Below are 7,649 nucleotides of genomic sequence, written 5' to 3' on the forward strand. Positions count from 1 at the left end.
TAAAAGCAACTTCATTTAAACATAACCACCCCCACCACCAAAAAAAGAAGAGAAAGAAAAAAGTAAAGAAAATAATAAGGAAAAAACCCAAGACACACTTCCTAGGGGGAAAAAAACCAGCACGTAATTTCTGTCCCTGACGGAATGTATTAAATAAGCAAACACCCCCAACAAGAAAAACAAGTACTACAATGTAAAAATATTAAAAAAAGAAAACCCTCTCACATGCATAAATGTAAGATGGCACACAAAGAACTCACATCTTTTCAAGCTTCAGTAGTAAATATTCTGCTACTATGTATTAAATACTGCATGGTTTGCCCAAGCTAAGATGAAACCACATCATGAATCAATAAGCATTTTGCATTTTCTTGCATTATCTACTCAAAGTCATGCCTACTGCACCTTAAACATTTCATTAAATCCAATTATACAGCAAACACTCCCAAAATAAACTTAGATTGTATTGCAGTTTCACTTAACAGTATATAAAATGCTGTGTTGTGACAGGTATCAACTATCCATTAGATACTGAATCAGTTTTTCTTAAGCACTAACTGCTTGCTTTTCTTGAAGCTAGATCATTCTGAAAATTTCCTGTTAGACCTATGAGTGCAAACATATGGTATCTGTCCTTCTCTGCCTGACTTATTTTGCTTAGCATGACACCCTCAAGGTCCATCCACTTTCCTACAAATGGCCATATTTCATTCTTTCTCATTGCCATGTAGTACTCCGTAGCTGCTGGGTGACAATATACTGTATGGGGGCACAGGTGGAAACAGAAAGCTAGAAGCCTGTTCCGTAATCCATGTGGGATCATGGTCAGGTCTATGATAATGATGGAGGTGGCAAGAAGAGAGTATAAAATCCATCGTGCTGGTGGATTTGATTTGGTGTGAGAAGGAAAGAATGAAAGTACAGATGACACCTAAATTTTTAGTTGGAGCTCCTGGATGAGTAGTAATATCATTTACAGAAATGGAGTTGGGGGAGGATATGCCACAAAAAGGAGTTTGATTTTGGACATTAAAAAAAAATCAACTGTAATTAACATACAGTATTATATTTGTTTCAGGTAGACCATATAGTGATTCAATGATTCTGAACATTACTCAGTACTCACCAAGATGAATGTACTCTTAATCCCCTTTAATCTATTCACCCACCCCTCTCCCCTCTGGTAACCACCAGTTTGTTCTCTGTAGTTAAGGTTCTGGGGGTGGGGGGGGTGTCTCTTCTTTTCTTTGATTTGGTTGTTTTGTTTCCTAAATTCCACATATGAATGGAATCATATAGTATTTGTCTTTATCTGACTTATTTCACTTAGCATAATACCATGTAGATCCATCCATGTTGTTACAAATGGCAAGATATCATTCTTTTTATGGCTCAGTAATATTTGTGTGTGTGTGTGTGTGTGTGTGTGTGTGTGTATAAAAGTAACATCTCCTTTATCCATTCATTTATGGATGGACACTTGGGTTGCTTCCATATCTTGGCTATTGTAAATAATGTGCAATACATATAGGTATGCATATATCTTTTGGAATTAGTGTTTTTGTTTTCTTTGGATAAATAAATATGCACTAGTGGAATTACTGGATCATATGGTAGTTCTGTTTTTGATTTTCTGAGGAACCTCCATACTGTTTTCCACAGTGACTGCACTAGCTTTTATTCCCACCAACAGTGCACCAGGGTTTCTTTTCCTCTACATCCTTGCCAACACTTGTTATTTCCTGTCTTTTTGATAGTAGCCATTCTGACAGGTGTGAAGTGATGTCTCATTGTGGTTTTGATTTGAATTTCCCTGATGATGAGTGATATTGAGCCCCTATTTATGTATCTGTTGGCCATCTGTATGTCTTCTTAGAAAAAATGTCTATCCATGTCTTCTGCCCATTTTTTTAATTGGATTATTTGATTTTTTGGTCTTGAGTTTTAGAAGTTCTTTATATATATTGGATATTAACATCTTATTAGATATGTCATTTACAAATATCTTCTGTTCAGTAGGTTGTCTCTTTGTTCTGTTGATAGTTTCATTCATTGTGCAAAACTTATTTTGATGTAGTCCCAATAGTTTAATTTTGCTTTTGATCCCCTTCCTGGAGGAAACATTGTTAGAAAAAAATTTCTACAGCTGATGTCAAAGACATCACTGCCTATATTTTCTTCTAGGAATTTTATGGCTTCAGGTATCACATTTGAGTCTTTAATCCATTTTGAGTTCATTTTTGTGTATGGTGTAAGAAAGTGGTACAGTTTCATTCTTTTGCATGTAGCTGTCCAGTTTCCTTAATACGATTTGTGAACAAGATTGTGTTTTCCCCATTATATTCTTACCTCCTTTATTGTATGATTCTGGACATCTCAAATTTGAGATTCCCATTAAACAGTTACTTGGCAATACAAAATAAAGTTATATAGTTGGATATCATCAGCATGGGATGATTTAGATGGGATAGGAATTCAAGGGTCTGGATGAGTAAGAGAAGGGTCTCAGGACTGGTCCTAGGACACAGCAACCCTTAGGGAATCTAGACAGAGGAGCCAGCAAGGAGAGAGGAAGGTTCTCTGAAGGAGGAGGAAAAGCAGCCAAGAGAAGAAAGTGCTGGAAGGAAGATGGAGGAATCAGTTGTGTAGGCTGGGATCTCAGAGAGCCAGATGGGAATGAGAGTGACCATTGGGAATGAGAGGGGTATAGGTGACCTTGACAAGAGCAATTTCAGTGGAATGTTGGGGCCAGAAGCCCAAATAGTGAGTCAAGGGCAGCTAGCCTATTGACACATCAGCTATATTCAACTTTCAAAATGTTACTGTGTATGGGAGAAGATATGGAAGTAGGGGCCATACTGTGTATGGCCAGCAGAGCATTTGTTTGTTCATTTGTTAGAAAAGATAAACAAAAGTATGTTTGTGTGTGGATGGGATTTAATGTGTAGGAGGAGAGAAGGGAATATTGCTTGAAGCAGATCTTTCTGAAGACACTTTGCCTTCCAGAGCTTCTCATAATGATGAATGCCTACACCTGTGGGCTGCTCTTGCTAGAAACAGGAGCTCCAGATTTTGATCCAGCTGCCAAGGGAGACCCATGGTGATGGCAATGTCCTGGTTATGTCCTTCTCCTGCTTGCCCTGGTCTTCTATTTTCACAGTCCCCTTTATACTTGAGACTCATGCATTTTTGTTGCTGTCTTTCCCCAGAACTTGGCTTTTGGCAGTCTGCAGAAGAAATCCATGCACACCTGGCATTCTTTGTCTTGGTCAGACCTATTAAATATTTGACAGTGGAGTCACACAGTGGAGACCAATCCCAGAAGACGTAAGCCCTTGCTAGCTTCCTAGTTCCATAGCCCACCCCCACCATCAGGACAAATTTTTCTTGGTTGTCTCAAGCACAGCAGGCCTGTCTTCATCTCTCACATTCATATACCACTCCAAGAGGCTTAACAGAATTTCTTCGAAACAAATGGAGTCATTTTGCTGAGGGAAATTTTGATGAATAATTTTTTTTCCCACTTCATTCAAGCCTATCCTTTGATTAATGTTTAAAGCCACCAGCAGCAGGATTCTGGGAAGTTTTTGTGACTCCACCCATTCTGAATTGTCACACCTCTCTCCTTAAGACATCCATATTATAGGACTCAGTATAAATCCCTGAAGATACTCTCCCTCTCAACTTCATGTAGGTTTGAATAAGTCTCTCCCTAAGACTACAGTCACTGTGTCAGCTTGAGCAAGGCTGCCAACTGGAGGATAACCAAGGTCCCTCCTCCACACTGAGGAGAAGACACTCATCTGTTGCACAGGACATAAGTCATCAAGAAGAAGAAAAAAATAAAAAACAGAGTAAATTAATACATGTGCCCATCAAATTTTAAGAAAAATACAATCGTTGAGGTCGGCTCTAGATTTGCAACAGTATTAAATAGAAGATGGAGGAATAAACAAAAATGGGAAAATTAAAATATTTATATTGAATCCTAAAAGAAAACAAAGAGAAATATTTCTATGGGAATTGCAGTGGCTTCAAAATACGTCTACAAATTCATTGATAATCCTGCCTTGACCCAAATTCACCTTTCCTTGAGTGTGAGATGGGCTTTGGGCCCACTTATAACTCTACAATGTAGCAGAAGTGAGTATGTGAGACTTATGAAGAAAGGTAATGAAAGACATTGCTACCTTTACCTTTTGGACTGTTCTCTCTGAGAGAAGCCTGTCACTATGTCTTAAGAATACTCAAGCAGCCTGTGGAGAAGCCCATGAGAAGGCACTGAGACCTCCTGGTGGGGCCGAATTGCATCTCCCAAAAGTCATATGTTGAAGTTCTGACCCAACCCCCCAGTACCTTAGAATGAGACTCTTTGGAGACAAGACGTTTATTTTTTTTATGTTTATTTTTGAGAGAGAGACAGTGAGAGCCAGGGAAGGGCAGAGAGAGAAAGAGAATCTGAAACAGGCTCCAGGCTCTGAGCTGTCATCACACAGCCTGATGCAGAGCTCAAACTCATGAACCAGGAGATCATGACCTAAGCCGAAGTCAGATGCTTAACAGACTGAGGACTGAGGTGCCCCAAGGAGACAAGACTTTTGAAGAGGTAATTAAGTTTTGGGGCACCTGGGTGGCTCAGTCGGTTAAGTGTCAGACTCTTGGTCATGGTCTTGCAATTCATGAATTTGAACTCCACTTTGGGATTCGAACTGCTTGGATTTCTCTTTCTCTCTCTCTCTCACACACACACACTCTCTCTCTCAAAATAAATAAACTTAAAGAAAAGAGGTAGTTAAGTTTAAATGAGGTAATCAAGGTGGGCCTGAATCCAATATGACTTATCTTTATAAGAAGAAGAAGTTTGGACACAGATACACACAAAGGGAAGACCATGTGACAACGCAGGGAGAAGATGGCCATCTACAAGCCAAAGAATGAGGCCTCAGAAGAAATCAACCATGCCAACACCTTGATCTCAGACTTCCACCCTCCAGAAGTGTGAGAAAACACGTTTCTCTTATTTAAACTACCTAGTCTGTGGTGCTGTGTTACGGCAGTCCTGGAAACGAACACCGCCCGCCAATCACCAGCAACAACTTGCCAGCCATTTGAATGAGCCACCTTAGAATTGGCCCCTGTGGCCCCAGTCAAGCCTCCAGATGACTGCAGCCCAGCTCATATATTGATTGCAACCTCATGTGAGATCCTGGACCCAACTGGCCAGCGAGGCTGCTCGCAATCCTGGCCCACTGAAATTCTTAGGTGACAAATGTTGGATACTCTCTTAAGCTACTAGGTTTTGGAGTTACATAGCAACTGGTACCTAATACAGCAGTTTCATATACTCTTTCTGGGTCTGAAAATGAAGAGTCCCTACTTGTTTTAAAGTTAATATTTTATTCAAGATTAAGAATGTGACCATAAGCGCAGTGTGAGAGGATTTTTACTTAACACCTCCCAAATTGCAGTCTGTCTTAGGGTCTGTGGCAGAAATAGCTGGGGTGAGAAGTAGGCTACACCAAAGACCTGTGAGCCCCTTGCACAGTTTTAAGTTGTTTCCAGAAACAGATGTGCAGCCAGAGACTATATCTCCAGCCTCAGCCAACTCTTACCCAACACATACATCTACCTATACATGGGACCCTGTTGTTGAGTTCTGGCTAATGGACTATGAGTGGCAGGATGTGCATCCCACACACAAAGCCCTAACTTTCTCGCAAGAGCTCAGGGAAAAACAACCAACATGACAAAAAGTGTCCTATTCAAGAGACTTTGGAGAAAGGAGGTGTTTAGCTCATAAAGACCAAGGGATGGCAGGAGAAGTACCTTCAGATGTTTGCAGAGAGAATTGGCTTAGTCTGTCAAACCAGGGGACAAACCAGGGCCAGGAAAGAAAGTTCAAGAGAAGGACAAAGAAATGTTCTAACTTATTGTTGTCCAGCATGGGACAGAATGTTAGTCAGGAGTGAGCTCCCCGACACTCAAAGTGAGCAAGCTGAGGGAGGATGGCCATCATTCTGGGATGCTGTCCAGACCTTCACCCTGGAAAGGAATTTGGACCAGGCAGCCTCCCTAGACTAGATCTACTCTGTGTCTAAAACATGTAGTTGTCTGAGGCAGGGCCTTTTACATTAGTTTTATAATGTAATTACATTACATTGCTCTTAATACTAATTATTACCAAGAAGTAATCATCCAGGAAATGATCCAAATGGGCTTTTATGCAGAATGTAGTTGTCCAGAGTGCTTTGAAAGCTTTTATTACCAGGAGAAGGAAGCCATGCAGAACTAGCTAGTCAGAAGATGGGGCCTTCCCAGTCCCTCCCTACAGGTGAACATGATGGGGAGAGGAATGCAGATCTGCTCCAGCCGCACCCCTGAATCATCCTGTCAATTCCATTTAACTCCCGTGTGTGTCGGGAAATATTTATTTATTCCTTGGAAGATGAAAATCATCTCTAGTGAATAGGCTTTTTAGGACCAAATAGCAGAAATAACGGAGACTGAACGCAGGCATTTTGGGCGATAGCACAGGTGTTCAGGCACTGGTTGACTCTTGCTTTATATGCGTCGTCTAGCTTCCTTCTTGCCTTTTCCATAGGGAAATTATCCTTATTAGTATGGAAATAAAGGAGAGATATGTTTGTAATGCCCAGAAGATTATTAAAAACCACAGCAGTCAGGCTGGTGGTTGGGGTGTGCTGGAGGAGTTGGCTTATTAATGTCTCCTAGGAGCACCCTGAAGTATCTGCCAGGAGACCAGAGGCCTCCAGTCCTGCATGCCTGTGAGTACAAGCTGCCCTCCCTGCCAAGCGCCTCGTTTGACAATTGTTATTACATTTGCAGAAAAACAAATTCAACATTTAGCCCACTATTCAATAAAGAACAACTTGTGTCTGAAAGATTCCCCACAAGCATAAGAATTACTGTATCAGACTTGGGAAAATGCAGAATTGCTACGGAGACAAAGGCAACTGGAGGCAAATCACTAGGGAGTCCTTTAGACAAAATAAACCCAATCTTTCAGAAGCTGAAGCCTTTAAATTTAGATGCCCCTTCTTTTTTCCCAAAGGTAGGGGAGGAGGGAAATGATCAGGTTGTTTTCATTATCCCCCGCCCCCACCACCTCATCTACCATCTTGTCTGTAAGGGTCAGGCACTTCCACCGCGTGGGCTGCCCAGGCTCCCACGAGGCCAGAGCAGGAGCAGAGTTTGGATGCCTACCACATGGAGTATAGCAACCCTCAGAGCGCCCCCCTGTCCTTGAATTAGCCTGTCCTCTCAGAGCTCGGACCACAGGAAGAGCTTACAAAGACGGTGGGGCCAAGCACTAAACTCAAAGTGACCAAATTGGGAACCAGCTTCCCTAGTAGCAACTGGAGCCAGACATCGCTGGGTTACCTAGTGAAGCTTGAGTTTCCAGCAGTTCCTGCCCCTAAAGGCTGTGGTTCTTGGGGTGCCTGGGTGGCTCAGTTGGTTAAATGTCCAACTTTGGCTCAGGTCATGGTTTGTGACCATGGTTTGGCTCAGGTCGACTCACGGTTTGTGAGTTCGAACCCTGTGTCAGGCTCTGTGCTGACAGCTCAGAGCCTGGAGCCTGCTTTGGAATCTGTTACTCCTTCTTTCTCTGCCCCTCCCCTGCTCATGCT

This window comes from Suricata suricatta, chromosome 4 (assembly GCF_006229205.1).
Source record: "Suricata suricatta isolate VVHF042 chromosome 4, meerkat_22Aug2017_6uvM2_HiC, whole genome shotgun sequence".
NCBI classification, from domain to species: Eukaryota; Metazoa; Chordata; class Mammalia; order Carnivora; family Herpestidae; genus Suricata; species Suricata suricatta.